The sequence below is a fragment of the Mytilus trossulus genome, chromosome 1 (genome assembly GCF_036588685.1).
Source record: "Mytilus trossulus isolate FHL-02 chromosome 1, PNRI_Mtr1.1.1.hap1, whole genome shotgun sequence".
Taxonomy (NCBI): Eukaryota; Metazoa; Mollusca; class Bivalvia; order Mytilida; family Mytilidae; genus Mytilus; species Mytilus trossulus.
In genome coordinates this window covers 72407585-72423991 of record NC_086373.1, presented here as the reverse complement: position 1 = coordinate 72423991, position 16407 = coordinate 72407585, and the positions used below count along the sequence as shown (strand labels likewise).

At 33.0% G+C, this 16407-nt stretch overlaps 1 long non-coding RNA gene across 1 annotated transcript; it reads left to right on the top strand.

Annotated features, from left to right (window-relative positions):
- The first annotated feature begins 1001 nt into the window (after positions 1 to 1001).
- Positions 1002 to 11999, top strand: LOC134684181 (uncharacterized). Its single transcript, XR_010101195.1, has 3 exons — positions 1002 to 2239; positions 6211 to 6294; positions 11263 to 11999. It is a non-coding gene; the product is annotated as an uncharacterized LOC134684181 (long non-coding RNA).
- Positions 12000 to 16407: the final 4408 nt, after the last annotated feature.

Genomic DNA, 16407 nt, shown 5'->3' with positions numbered 1-16407 from the left:
GACCAAAATGGTCAGTTGACCCCTTTAGGAGTTATTGCCCTTTAAAGTCAATTTTTAACCATTTTTTGTAAATTTTATATATCTTTACAAAAATCGTCTCCTCTGAAACTACTTGGCCAAATTAATCCAAACTTGGCAACAATCATCTTTGGGGTATCTAGTTTTAAAAATGTGTCCAGTGACCGGACCATCAAATCAAGATGGCCGCCACAGCTAAAATAGAACATATGGGTAAAAGGCAGTTTTTGGCTTATACCTCAAAAACCAAAGCATTTAGAGCAAATCTGACAGGTGGTAAAACTGTTTATCAGATCAAGATCTATCTGCCCTGTAATTTTCAGATGAATCTGACAACCCATTGTTGGGTTGCTGCCCCTGAATTGGTAATTTTAAGGAAATTTTGCTGTTTTTGATTATTATCTTGAATATTATTATAGATTCAGATAAATTGTAAACAGCAATTATGTTCAGAAAAGTAAGATTTACAATTAAATCAACATGACCGAAATGGTCAATTGACCCCCTAAGGAGTTATTGTCCTTTATAGTCAATTTTTAACAATTTTCATAAAATTTGTAAATTTTTATTAACATTTTCCACTGAAACTAATTGGCCAAGTTCTTTATAGATAGAGATAAATGTAAGCAGCAAGACTGTTTAGTAAAGTAAGATTTACAAACACTTCACCATCACCAAAACACAATTTTGTCATGAATCCATCTGCTTCCTTTGTTTGATATTCACATATACCAAGGTGAGCGACACATGCTCTTTGGAGCCTCTAGTTGGTTATTATCTTGAATATTATTATAGTTAGAGATAAACTGTAAACAGCAATAATGTTCAGCAAAGTAAGATCTACAAATAAGGCAACATGACCAAAATGGTCAGTTGACCCGTTTAGGAGTTATTGCCCTTTATAGTCATTTTTTAACCATTTTTCGTTAATTAAAGTAATCTTTTACAAAAATCTTCTCCTCTGAAACAACTTAGCCAAATTAATCCAAACTTGGCCACAATCATCTTTGGGGTATCTAGTTTAAAAAATGTGTGGCGTGACCTGGTCAACCAACCAAGATGGCCGCCACGGCTAAAAATAGAACAAAGGGGTAAAATGCAGTTTTTGGCTTATAACTCAAAAACCAAAGCATTTTGAGGAAATCTGACATGGGATAAAAATGTTTATCAGGTCAAGATCTATCTGCCCTGAAATTTTCAGATGAATCGGTCAATCGGTTGTTGGGTTGCTGCCCCTGAATTGGTAATTTTGAGGAAATTTTGCTGTTTTTGGTTATTATCTTGAATATTATTATAGATAGAGATAAATTGTAAACAGCAATAATGTTCAGCAAAGTAAGATCTACAAATAAGTCAACATGACCAAAATGGTCAATTGACCCCTTTAGGAGTTATTGCCCTTTATAGTCAATCTTTAACCATTTTTCATAAATCTAAGTAATCTTTTACAAAATCTCCACTGAAACTACTAGGCCACAATCATCTTTGGGGTATCTAGTTTGAAAAATGTGTCCGATGACCTGGCCATTCAACCAAGATGGCCGCCACGGCTAAAAATAGAACATAGGGGTAAAATGCAGTTTTTTGCTTATAACTATGAAACCAAAGCATCTAGAGCAAATCTGACAAGAAGTTAAATTGTTAATCAAGTCAATATCTATCTGCCCTGAATTTTTCAGATGAATTGGACAACTGGTTGTTGGGTTGCTGCCCTCCAATTGGTAATTTTTAAAGAAATTTTGCCGTTTTTGGTTATCTTGAATACTATTATAGATAACGATAAACTGTAAACAGCCATAATGTTCAGCAAAGTAAGATCTACAAATAAGTCAACATGACCTAAATGGTCAATTGACCCCTTAAGGAGTTATTGCCCTTTATAGTAAATTTTTAACAATTTTCATTAATTTGGTAAATTTATGTAAATTTTTACCAAATATAGTTCTCTGTTACTAATGGGCAAAGTTCATGATAGATATAATTGTAAGAAGCAAAATCGTTCAGTAAAGTAAGAACTTCAAACACATCACCATCACCAAAATACAATTTTGTCATGAATCCATTTGTGTCCTTTGTTTAATATGCACATAGACCAAGGTGAGCGACACAGGCTCTTTAGAGCCTCTAGTTTTTATAGGCAGCAGTGAAAGCTAAAGTAAAGAGAGGATTCTTCAACAGAATGTCAAATATGGTAGATGAAGCCAGAAAAGGACAGCATAAGGTATGATTAATCATCTTTAATTTATTCACAAAACTGGAGGCAGACCACATGTATTAAATTTCTGCTGATAAATTATAAGAAGGGGAATCAATCTAAAAAACATTTTTTTTTATATTAAGGCTTGTCATAGCACAAGAAACTTGATTAGGGTCCTTCATTGTTTATTTTTAAACTTTTTTTATCGTTAAAGCTTTTAACTTTTTTTTGTTATTCACTTTGCCCAGTATTCTCCATTCTTTATATTTTAGCAGCTCGATATACTCAATTCTTTATTTTTTGGCCCAATTTTTCTTTTTAGCTCACCTGGCCCGAAGGGCCAAGTGAGCTTTTCTCATCACTTGGCGTCCGTCGTCTGTCGTCCGTCGTCGTCGTCGTCGTCGTCCGTCGTCGTTAACTTTTACAAAACTCTTCTCCTCTGAAACTACTGGGCCAAATTAAATCAAACTTGGCCATAATCATCATTGGGGTATCTAGTTTAAAAATGTGTGGCGTGACCCGCCAAACCAACCAAGATGGCTGCCATGGCTAAAAATAGAACATAGGGGTAAAATGCAGTTTTTGGCTTATAACTCAAAAACCAAAGCATTTAGAGGAAATCTGACACGAGGTAAAAATGTTTATCAGGTCAAGATCTATCTGCCCTGAAATTTTCAGATGAATCAGTCAACCCGTTGTTGGGTTGCTGCCCCTGAATTGGTAATTTTGTGGAAATTTTGCTGTTTTTGGTTATTATCTTGAATATTATTATAGATAGAGATAAACTGTAAACAGCAATAATGTTTAGCAAAGTAGGATTTACAAATAAGTCAACATGACCGAAATGGTCAGTTGACCCCTTTAGGAGTTATTGACCTTTATAGTCAATTTTTAACCATTTTTCGTAAATCTTAGTTATCTTTTACAAAAATCTTCTCCTCTGAAACAACTAAGCCAAATTGAACCAAACTTGGCCACAATCATCATTGGGGTATCTAGTTTAAAAAAATGTGTGGCATGACCCGCAAAACCAACCAAGATGGCCGCCATGGCTAAAAATAGAACATAGGGGTAAAATGCAGTTTTTGGCTTATAACTCAAAAACCAAAGCATTTAGAGCAAATCTGACGAAGTTAAATTGTTAATCAGGTCAAGATCTATCTGTTCTGAAATTTTCAGATGAATCGGACAACCCGTTGTTGGGTTGCTGCCCTTGAATTGGTAATTTTAAGGAAATTTTGCTGTTTTTGGTTATTATCTTGAATATTATTATAGATAGATATGAACTGTAAACAGCAATAATGTTCAGCAAAGTAAGATTTACAAATAAGTCAACATGACCAAAATGGTCAGTTGACCCCTTTAGGAGTTATTGCCCTTTAAAGTCAATTTTTAACCATTTTTTGTAAATTTTATATATCTTTACAAAAATCGTCTCCTCTGAAACTACTTGGCCAAATTAATCCAAACTTGGCAACAATCATCTTTGGGGTATCTAGTTTTAAAAATGTGTCCAGTGACCGGACCATCAAATCAAGATGGCCGCCACAGCTAAAATAGAACATATGGGTAAAAGGCAGTTTTTGGCTTATACCTCAAAAACCAAAGCATTTAGAGCAAATCTGACAGGTGGTAAAACTGTTTATCAGATCAAGATCTATCTGCCCTGTAATTTTCAGATGAATCTGACAACCCATTGTTGGGTTGCTGCCCCTGAATTGGTAATTTTAAGGAAATTTTGCTGTTTTTGGTTATTATCTTGAATATTATTATAGATTCAGATAAATTGTAAGCAGCAATTATGTTCAGAAAAGTAAGATTTACAATTAAATCAACATGACCGAAATGGTCAATTGACCCCCTAAGGAGTTATTGTCCTTTATAGTCAATTTTTAACAATTTTCATAAAATTTGTAAATTTTTATTAACATTTTCCACTGAAACTAATTGGCCAAGTTCTTTATAGATAGAGATAAATGTAAGCAGCAAGACTGTTTAGTAAAGTAAGATTTACAAACACTTCACCATCACCAAAACACAATTTTGTCATGAATCCATCTGCTTCCTTTGTTTGATATTCACATATACCAAGGTGAGCGACACATGCTCTTTGGAGCCTCTAGTTGGTTATTATCTTGAATATTATTATAGTTAGAGATAAACTGTAAACAGCAATAATGTTCAGCAAAGTAAGATCTACAAATAAGTCAACATGACCAAAATGGTCAGTTGACCCGTTTAGGAGTTATTGCCCTTTATAGTCATTTTTTAACCATTTTTCGTTAATTAAAGTAATCTTTTACAAAAATCTTCTCCTCTGAAACAACTTGGCCAAATTAATCCAAACTTGGCCACAATCATCTTTGGGGTATCTAGTTTAAAAAATGTGTGGCGTGACCTGGTCAACCAACCAAGATGGCCGCCACGGCTAAAAATAGAACAAAGGGGTAAAATGCAGTTTTTGGCTTATAACTCAAAAACCAAAGCATTTTGAGGAAATCTGACATGGGATAAAAATGTTTATCAGGTCAAGATCTATCTGCCCTGAAATTTTCAGATGAATCGGTCAATCGGTTGTTGGGTTGCTGCCCCTGAATTGGTAATTTTGAGGAAATTTTGCTGTTTTTGGTTATTATCTTGAATATTATTATAGATAGAGATAAACTGTAAACAGCAATAATGTTCAGCAAAGTAAGATCTACAAATAAGTCAACATGACCAAAATGGTCAGTTGACCCGTTTAGGAGATATTGCCCTTTATAGTCAATTTTTAACCATTTTTCGTAAATTAAAGTAATCTTTTACAAAAATCTTCTCCTCTGAAACTACTGGGCCAAATTAATCCAAACTTGGCCACAATCATCTTTGGGGTATCTAGTTTAAAAAATGTGTGGCGTGACCTGGTCAACCAACCAAGATGGCCGCCACCGCTAAAAATAGAACATAGGGGTAAAAGTAGTTTTTGGCTTATAACTCAAAAACCAAAGCATTTTGAGGAAATCTGACATGGGGATAAAAATGTTTATCAGGTCAAGAACTATCTGCCCTGAAATTTTCAGATGAATCGGTCAATCGGTTGTTGGGTTGCTGCCCCTGAATTGGTAATTTTGAGGAAATTTTGCTGTTTTTGGTTATTATCTTGAATATTATTATAGATAGAGATAAATTGTAAACAGCAATAATGTTCAGCAAAGTAAGATCTACAAATAAGTCAACATGACCGAAATGGTCAATTGACCCCTTAAGGAGTTATTGCCCTTTATAGTCAATCTTTAACCATTTTTCATAAATCTAAGTAATCTTTTACAAAATCTCCACTGAAACTACTAGGCCACAATCATCTTTGGGGTATCTAGTTTGAAAAATGTGTCCGATGACCTGGCCATTCAAACAAGATGGCCGCCACGGCTAAAAATAGAACATAGGGGTAAAATGCAGTTTTTTGCTTATAACTATGAAACCAAAGCATCTAGAGCAAATCTGACAAGAAGTTAAATTGTTAATCAAGTCAATATCTATCTGCCCAGAATTTTTCAGATGAATTGGACAACTGGTTGTTGGGTTGCTGCCCTCCAATTGGTAATTTTTAAAGAAATTTTGCCGTTTTTGGTTATCTTGAATACTATTATAGATAGCGATAAACTGTAAACAGCAATAATGTTCAGCAAAGTAAGATCTACAAATAAGTCAACATGACCTAAATGGTCAATTGACCCCTTAAGGAGTTATTGCCCTTTATAGTAAATTTTTAACAATTTTCATTAATTTGGTAAATTTATGTAAATTTTTACCAAATATAGTTCTCTGTTACTAATGGGCAAAGTTCATGATAGATATAATTGTAAGAAGCAAAATCGTTCAGTAAAGTAAGAACTTCAAACACATCACCATCACCAAAATACAATTTTGTCATGAATCCATTTGTGTCCTTTGTTTAATATGCACATAGACCAAGGTGAGCGACACAGGCTCTTTAGAGCCTCTAGTTTTTATAGGCAGCAGTGAAAGCTAAAGTAAAGAGAGGATTCTTCAACAGAATGTCAAATATGGTAGATGAAGCCAGAAAAGGACAGCATAAGGTATGATTAATCATCTTTAATTTATTCACAAAACTGGAGGCAGACCACATGTATTAAATTTCTGCTGATAAATTATAAGAAGGGGAATCAATCTAAAAAACATTTTTTTTTATATTAAGGCTTGTCATAGCACAAGAAACTTGATTAGGGTCCTTCATTGTTTATTTTTAAACTTTTTTTACCGTTAAAGCTTTTAACTTTTTTTTTTTATTCACTTTGCCCAGTATTCTCCATTCTTTATATTTTAGCAGCTCGATATACTCAATTCTTTATTTTTTGGCCCAATTTTTCTTTTTAGCTCACCTGGCCCGAAGGGCCAAGTGAGCTTTTCTCATCACTTGGCGTCCGTCGTCTGTCGTCCGTCGTCGTCGTCGTCGTCGTCCGTCGTCGTTAACTTTTACAAAAATCTTCTCCTCTGAAACTACTGGGCCAAATTAAATCAAACTTGGCCATAATCATCATTGGGGTATCTAGTTTAAAAAATGTGTGGCGTGACCCGCCAAACCAACCAAGATGGCTGCCATGGCTAAAAATAGAACATAGGGGTAAAATGCAGTTTTTGGCTTATAACTCAAAAACCAAAGCATTTAGAGCAAATCTGACATGGGGTAAAATTGTTAATCAGGTAAATTTCTATCTGCCCTGAAATTTTCAGATGAATCGGACAACCTGTTGTTGGGTTGCTGCCCCTGAATTCGTAATTTTAAGGAAATTTTGCTGTTTTTGGTTATTATCTTGAATATTATTATAGATAGAGATAAACTGTAAACAGCAATAATGTTCAGCAAAGTAAGATTTACAAATAAGTCAACATGACCAAAATGGTCAGTTGACCCCTTTAGGAGTTATTGCCCTTTAAAGTCAATTTTTAACCATTTTTGTAAATTTTAGTGATCTTTTACAAAAATCTTCTCCTCTGAAACTGCGGGGCCAAATTAATCCAAACTTGGCCACAATCATCTTTGAGGTATGTAGTTTAAAAAATGTGTGGCGTGACCCGCCAAACCAACCAAGAAGGCCGCCATGGCTAAAAATAGAACATATGGGGTAAAACACAGTTTTTGGCTTATAACTCAAAAACCAAAGCATTTAGAGCAAATTTGACAGTTGTTAAAATGTTTATCTGGTCAAAATCTATCTGCCCTGAAATTTTCAGATGAATCAGAGAACCTGTTGTGGGGTTGCTGTCCCTGAATTGGTAATTTTAAGGAAATTTTGCTGTTTTTGGTTATTATCTTGAATACTATAATAGATAGAGATAAACTGTAAACAGCAAAAATGTTCAGCAAAGTAAGATCTACAAACAAGTCAACTTGACCAAAATGGTCAATTGACCCTCCAAGGAGTTATAGCCCTTTTCAGTCAATTTTTAAAAAAAATTCCTAAAATTTGTAAATTTTCACTTACATTTCCTCTGAAGCTATTGGACCAAGTTCATTATAGATAGAGATAATTGTAAGCAGCAAGAATGTTTAGAAAAGAAAGATCTGCAAACACATCCCGATCACCAAAACACAATTTTGTCATAAATCCATCAGTCTCCATTGTTAAATATTCACATAGACCAAGGTGAGCGACACAGGCTCTTTGGAGCCTCTAGTTTTATATTAGCTACTTCATGACTGTCACTGAAATTTCGATATCTCAGAAAACAACTATAAACAACAAAAAATTAATTTTGAATTATAATAATATGACACCCTTAAAACATTTAATGCTATATAAGACTAGAGAAAGATTGTGATTCTTTGTGTATTATGAAATTAAGTAACGCGGAGTTCATTGACAAACATGGATTTGTGTTCTTTTATATAAATATAGTTTTGCTAAAAAAAACGAAAATCAAGTGGTTTAAAATTTCTTAAAAGAAATACTGTTTCAAAGAATGACTGCAAAGTTAAGAATAAAACAACGAATATTCCGCAATATTAGAAACAAACTTATTCAAAAATTCATAAATACTCGGTATATGAAAAGTATGCTCATACATATGCATGGAAGATATTGTAGAGAAAAATGTTGAAGGCATTGAACAAGGAACATTTTTGTATTTGCATACTTGCCATATAATTAGTACTTTTCTTTTAAATGAAAACAAAAATTAGCCTTACCTAATTGTCATGCATTTTTCTGAAGCACAAAATATTTGTTTTAAAATCTATAAAAAATCTTTGTAATTAAACCAGTTCCGACTGTGATGGTCTACATGTTATGCATGCCTTCTGATGTAATTTATCAATATACATATTTGTGTTTTTTTTCAGTCCGTCAAATGCTTCGTAAGACTATATGTAAGGCTAATAAAAACAAAAAAAGGAAAGTAACAATACACAAAATTAACAATAAACAAAAGTAACAATAAACAAAAGTAACAATAAACAATAATATAGTAACAATAAACTGGTAACTATTCTAGATCCTTTACCATCCATACTGTTTAAAGGCGTTTAAAGAAACGTCCTAAAATACATTGGTATTTGATCAAAACATTTGAATTTAATTTTTAAAATCATATATTATATCAGTATAAAATAGAAAACAGTGAATCCAAGGGAAAAATATGGACGGCTATATTTATTGAATTATAAGGAAAAAGGGAAATACGATAATGCAGTTTTTGCAACTTTTGTTCATTTCGCACACAATTGTAGTATAAACGTGATATTGGAGGCAAAACATGACATATGAAAATGTGGTATACGTGACTTTCATTTTGAGCAATGAATTGAACGGATTGCACTCAGTTTTGGAATATGGGATAAAGCTAATCCATCCCTTTTCTCAATTTTGTCATAAATCCATCAGTCTCCATTGTTAAATATTCACATAGACCAAGGTGAGCGACACAGGCTCTTTGGAGCCTCTAGTTTTATATTAGCTACTTCATGACTGTCACTGAAATTTCGATATCTCAGAAAACAACTATAAACAACAAAAAATTAATTTTGAATTATAATAATATGACACCCTTAAAACATTTAATGCTATATAAGACTAGAGAAAGATTGTGATTCTTTGTGTATTATGAAATTAAGTAACGCGGAGTTCATTGACAAACATGGATTTGTGTTCTTTTATATAAATATAGTTTTGCTAAAAAAAACGAAAATCAAGTGGTTTAAAATTTCTTACAAGAAATACTGTTTCAAAGAATGACTGCAAAGTTAAGAATAAAACAACGAATATTCCGCAATATTAGAAACAAACTTATTCAAAAATTCATAAATACTCGGTATATGAAAAGTATGCTCATACATATGCATGGAAGATATTGTAGAGAAAAATGTTGAAGGCATTGAACAAGGAACATTTTTGTATTTGCATACTTGCCATATAATTAGTACTTTTCTTTTAAATGAAAACAAAAATTAGCCTTACCTAATTGTCATGCATTTTTCTGAAGCACAAAATATTTGTTTTAAAATCTATAAAAAATCTTTGTAATTAAACCAGTTCCGACTGTGATGGTCTACATGTTATGCATGCCTTCTGATGTAATTTATCAATATACATATTTGTGTTTTTTTTCAGTCCGTCAAATGCTTCGTAAGACTATATGTAAGGCTAATAAAAACAAAAAAAGGAAAGTAACAATACACAAAATTAACAATAAACAAAAGTAACAATAAACAAAAGTAACAATAAACAATAATATAGTAACAATAAACTGGTAACTATTCTAGATCCTTTACCATCCATACTGTTTAAAGGCGTTTAAAGAAACGTCCTAAAATACATTGGTATTTGATCAAAACATTTGAATTTAATTTTTAAAATCATATATTATATCAGTATAAAATAGAAAACAGTGAATCCAAGGGAAAAATATGGACGGCTATATTTATTGAATTATAAGGAAAAAGGGAAATACGATAATGCAGTTTTTGCAACTTTTGTTCATTTCGCACACAATTGTAGTATAAACGTGATATTGGAGGCAAAACATGACATATGAAAATGTGGTATACGTGACTTTCATTTTGAGCAATGAATTGAACGGATTGCACTCAGTTTTGGAATATGGGATAAAGCTAATCCATCCCTTTTCTCACCCCCCCCCCCCAAAAAAAAAACACCAAAAAAAATCAAACAAACAAACAACAAACTTAAACGCGCATACAACATTCAAACTTTGAAAAAAATAAAAAAATGGCTACTTACCACAATAACTGACTCGACAGCTGCTTCATTTTCCATATCTTTAAGGTTTGTGGGCTAAAATGGCCTTACTTTCACCTCAAAATTTTCTCAGAGTACAGGCAAACCTGTGCATATGGAAAAGTTTTAAGGCAAAGCATGCCGTAGATAAATAGAATTCAAATGCATTGTATGATTTAGAAAATTTTGCCGTACACTTTTTTTCGTCTCTGCAGAAGATGATATATTAACAAACAGTTGAGTTTACCTTGATATGGTCCACTCAGGTACACAGTTTAAATAACCAATTATTGTCAGGTATCTATTGTCCCTCTAATGTCCATGTCAATTAAAATTGCTCACTTTAATTTTTACCTGTGGGGAAGCTCTCAAACCTGTTTCCCAACTTAGTTTATTTTGGCACCTTCTGGAGGAATGAAAAAAAGTGCACGGCAAAATCCTGGTAAGTTTTTATTTTTCTAAAACATAAAAAATACTTAAAATTCACTTCTCTAGGGCATGCTATGTCTGAAATCTTTTACAGATGCGCAGGTTTGTCTGTACTCAGAGTAAATTTTGAGGTGAAAATACGGCCATTTTAGCCTTAGGGTCCACATGAACCTTATAACTGGTACATGTCTATATCAAAAGGTTATGCATATTGTTGTCAGTTATAAATAGAGATATATAGGTAAATTTATCCTAGATATTAACCTGTAAGTCTCTTCATTTAATTTTATATGCGTTAATGTCATCGTTATACTGGACATTTGCATTTTTAACACACAAAATACCATTGAAATGCTGAAAGACACATTTATTATGTTTCAGTTACTATTATCCGATAAAGAAAATTACAATTATCAAAGAAGAAAAATGCCATAGAGTAACGATTATCATCCCGAATTTTTCAACGGCTATTTTCACAGCGCTTAGACAATTCAAGTGCACCATTACGATTAAAATACGATGTTATGGTATAGATAAACCTTGCAACTGAGTAATTATTGACAAAAATATCCTACATTTAAGAAAAATGAAGTTGTAAAGATTTTACCTATATCTACCGTCGCCATATTGGGATAATCGCAATTTCAGTTACGATTATTTCTTTAATACCAGTGAATAAAAAAGGATCGTGGGAACCACATTATTGGATAATAACAGAGTAAAGGACGATTCATAAATGCATTTACGCCCTGTTTTCAATAGCAATTCATATGTACCCAATCACAAGGGTTATCGACAATGCTAAATAACTTCGTCCAATCATATCCATCGATTTAAATGACAACACATTCAAGTAAATGGATCGTCTAGCTAGATCTCACCAACCGTCAATTAATAGTATTTTAAAAGAATTGAATTATTTTTTCCGTAAAAATTGAGACGAAATTAATTAGATGCAAGTTTAAAGTTATTAATTATTGTGGCAGAGTCATATTTGATTGATATATCAAATATGATATTAATTTAATTGTAGTGTTTGATAGCTTGTTTACTCATTGTTTCTATTTCTAGCACTATTAATGTAAAACTTGTATATTTTGTTTGAATTAAATGCATGATTGGCACTGGTACCACATCTTCTAAGATATATTAGATACATAAGATATATTGTTAGTTGTGTGTACCACGGTGACCCTTTTATCAAAATCCGCTTAGTGTTTTTTTTTTACAAGGATCTCTTTACCAGACTATGACTTTTTGACTCTTGACCTTTGCATATTGGATGTGTCTCTTGGTATGATTTCCTTGACGTCATTCAAGTCAGGAGTCTCTGGTTATTGTTAGTCTTGTATGATTTAAATTGTATGTTTATTTTATAATTTGGATTTTAAACAGGTGCACATTTTGTTAAGGGTCATTTGAAGCCCGCCTCTGGGCGAGGGATTTTCTCGCTTTGTTGAAAATATAAAAAAGAAGACGGGTATGGTTGCCATTGAGACAACTATCCACAAAAGACCAAAATGACACAGACATTAACAACTAAAGATCACCGTACGGCCTCCAACAATGAGCAAAGCCCATACCGCATAGTCAGCTATGAGGACCCATAAGTGGCCTTTGACTGCTTTCTGCTCTTAATTTTGACATTGTTACTGTCTCCTTTACACATTCCACATTTCCATTCTCAATTTTTAAGAATGTTTGGTTCAGATGAAACTAAATCATTTGATTTCCGTGAATATCAGGTAAGAAAATTTACTGCTTCAGCAGCATCGTGCGCTGCCAGTTGTGATAGATAATGCAAAATGTTTCAATCATTTTACCTTAGATTTCATTTCATGGACATGTAGGTATGGATAGTCTGCTTTTACATCATAAAAATTCACACAGAAGGTATACGCATATCAATAAACTGAACTCAATGCAAAGAACCATCAAAGTAAACTTAGACAGAGAGCTCAATCTAGTGAAACTCTTTGTTAAGTTGGTCACTTTAACTTGAAATATCAATGTCTTTTACCAAACTCCACCGAGATCCTGAAAAAAATGTCCAAGTTAAGTCTATTTAAAAAAGAATTCAATGGAAGTAAATAAGCTGATTATGTACTGAATTTAAAACATTTGGCTGACGCAAATTAAAGTTAAAGAACAGAAACAATAGATTTAGCAGTTTTCTATCTCAAGGCTCCGGGTTTACATTTGTATCATTGGTACTCGTACCACAACTTTTTACATCTAAAAAATCATAAACAGTGACGCTATCGAAACCCAACATTGAGCTTAATAGATCTGTGTTATGGGGTAATGTGAATCGCGTATAAGGTTCCTAACATTTGATTGAGTCAGACTTATTTAAGAGAAAGGAAACGAAAGAATCAGCACTTCTTATATTTTTTTAAAGGGACATGATAACTCTTGAACGGTATAAGTGACACTTAAAAATTTCAAATTTGATTTTGTGTTGAGGTTGGGATCCCGCTTACATGTTCAACCCCGCCTTATTCGGTCTGTATGTGCTTGTGGTAAGTCAGGAGTCTGTAATGTAATGAATGTCGTTTTTTATGTGTTACATACTTGCTTTTCGTTCATTTTTTATACATAAATTTGTTCGTTTATTTTCTCGTTTGAATATTGAATTTTACCATGTCATTTCAGTGCCTTTTATTGCTGACTATATGCAGTATTGACTTTGCTCATTGTTGAAAGCTGTATATGACCTACAGTTGTTAGTGTTTGTGTCATCTGGTCTTTTGTTGAGAGTTCTCATTAGCACTCATGCCACATAAGGGGAGGGTTGGGATCCCGCTAACATTTTTAACCCCGCCTTATTTTATATGCACGTGCCTATCTTGTTTTTCGTTTATTTTTAACCGGATTTTTGTGACAAAAATGTCGGTTATTAAATTGGGGATGCTCGGCGGGCGGGCGGGCGGCAGGGCGGGCGGGCGGTCGGTCGGTCGGGCGGGCGGGCGGCAATCAAATGTTGTCCGTGCATTAACTCATGAACCGTTCAACCAAAGCTTTTAAAATTTTAATATGTTGTTACTGACAACTAAATGAAGGTCAAGTTCAATAATGGCCATTTTGACTTTTACCGTTCAGGAGTTATGGTTCTTGAAAGATTGAAAAATGGCGTTTCCAGTCGTGTCCGTGCATTTACGCATGAACAGTTCTACCAAAGCTTCCCAAATTTTAATATGTTGTTACTGGTGACAAAATGGAGGTCAAGTTCAATAATGACGATTTTGACTTTTACCGTTCAGGAGTTATGGTTCTTGAAAGATTGAAAAATGGCGTTTCCAGTCGTGTCTATGCATTTACGCTTGAACTGTTCTACCAAAGCTTCCCAAATTTTAATATGTTGTTACTGGTGACAAAATGGAGGTCAAGTTCAATAATGACGATTTTGACTTTTACCGTTCAGGAGTTATGGTTCTTGAAAGATTGAAAAATGGTGTTTCCAGTCGTGTCCGTGCATTTTCTCATGAACCATTCAACCAAAGCTTTTCAAATTTTAATATGTTGTTACTGGTGACAAAATATAGGTCAAGTTCAATAATGACGATTTTGACTTTTACCGTTCAGGAGTTATGGTTCTTGAAAAATCGTAAAATGGTGTTTCCATTCACGTTGTTGCATTTACTCACAAACCATTCAATCTAATTAGCTTTTCAAATTTTAATATGTTGATACTGATGACAAAATAGAGGTCAAATTTGATATTGACGATTTTCACTTTCACCAATCATCAGTAATGGTTCTTGTGACATTGCCAGGACACAAATAAATGCTAGTAAATACGGTTTGCTGTCGTTGTGACAGCCTCTTGTTGTACATAAATTAGTTTGTTTTCTCGTTTGAATTTGTTTACATTGTCATGTCGGTGCCTTTGATAGCTGACTTTGCGGTATGAACCTTGCTCATTGTGGAAGACCGCGTGTTGTGACCAAGGCTACATTGTATAATTGTTAATTTCTGTGTCATTTAGTCTCTTGTGGAGAGTTCTCATTGACACTCATGCATCAGCTTTTTTTATATATTGTTTATAAGTTTTGTTGTATTTGGTTGAAGCAAACTGAAGTAAGAAGAGCGGAACCCGTTTTTATGGGACGTTCGGGACAGACAGACTAGTGTAACTCTTTATGTTCCTAAATCATGGCGCCAACACAGAAGTTTTTACTATTCAGTATACACATCCCACTAGCACTGTCATTAACACATGTACACATAAGTTTATTCTATCAAATTAAAAAAAACATCACTGAGTGTAGCGAGACTAAAGACAATATTGACGACTTTAAGCTAAAACACGATACTTTGTCAAATCCAAGGGCGAACGACCTGTTCGCACCCACCCCCGAATCCGCCATTGGACTTGAAATTACGACAAAGTTGAACTTCGTACAAACATCGTAGTTTCAAAATAGGAAAAAGAAAGGTTTTTCGTTCCTTTATTTTTTGTATAAGCTGGGACGTAAACTATTTTATTATATTTTGTGTACAACGTAAATCTAATTCAGTGTTTTAAAGTTAAAAAGATAGTTAAAACAATTTTTGGTAATTTCTGCCAAAAAAGAATTGTATCTAAAAATATCCGAATAAAAGAAATCTGATTTGGATTAGTTTCAGACTCAATGGTCCGTGTATATCTGCGTTCGTGTATATCTGCGTCCATTCGTTTTTCGTTTTGAAATTTCAAAAACAAAAAACAAAAAACGAATGTGTTTTCATTTTTCGTTTTTGGATTTCTTAAAAACCAAAATGAAAAACAAAGTGTTTTCGTTTTTCAATTTTGATTTCACAAAACAAAAAACGAAAAACACTGAAAAGTATTTTCATTTTTCAATTTTGATTCCTCAAAAACTAAAATCGAAGAATGAAAGTGTTTTCATTTTTCAATTTTGATTTCACAAAAACAAAAAACGAAAAACGAAAGTGTATTTATTTCATCTTTCCAACACTGTTGAAAGATCTTTAATTGTCATTCACAAAATGACAATGTTGTCATTTGTCATTCATTTAAAGGTCGTTAAAGTTTACATGCACAGCGGTTAAGGGTCCATGTAACACTTATCAATTCAAAGTTTTAAAAAGTTTTGAAATTTTAGATTTTTGGAATTTAGATCAAAGTTTTAAAATATCAAAATTTCAAATTGTGTTAAAGTTTTGAAATTTTGAAATTTTAACCAAATTATTAAAATATCAAAATTCTAAATATCGTTTATAAATTTGTTAGTTTAGAAACTTGATCAAACTTTTAAAATACTAAACCTAACGTGCAATTTTGATTATTTCACTTTTTGAAAGTTTAATTTTTTAAATGTTTGCTTAAAATATCAAAAATATAAAGGGGCGACAAGAGGGGTACCTGTAAACACTGATGTAAACACGGCTCTGATAAGAACTATTCTTAGTTATAAATAAATAGCATGAAATATATCAAATAATTCTTAATAACAAAATAAATGATGAAAAGAAGAAGTCGGGTTTTTTTTATGAAAAATATTATACATCACATGGGATAAC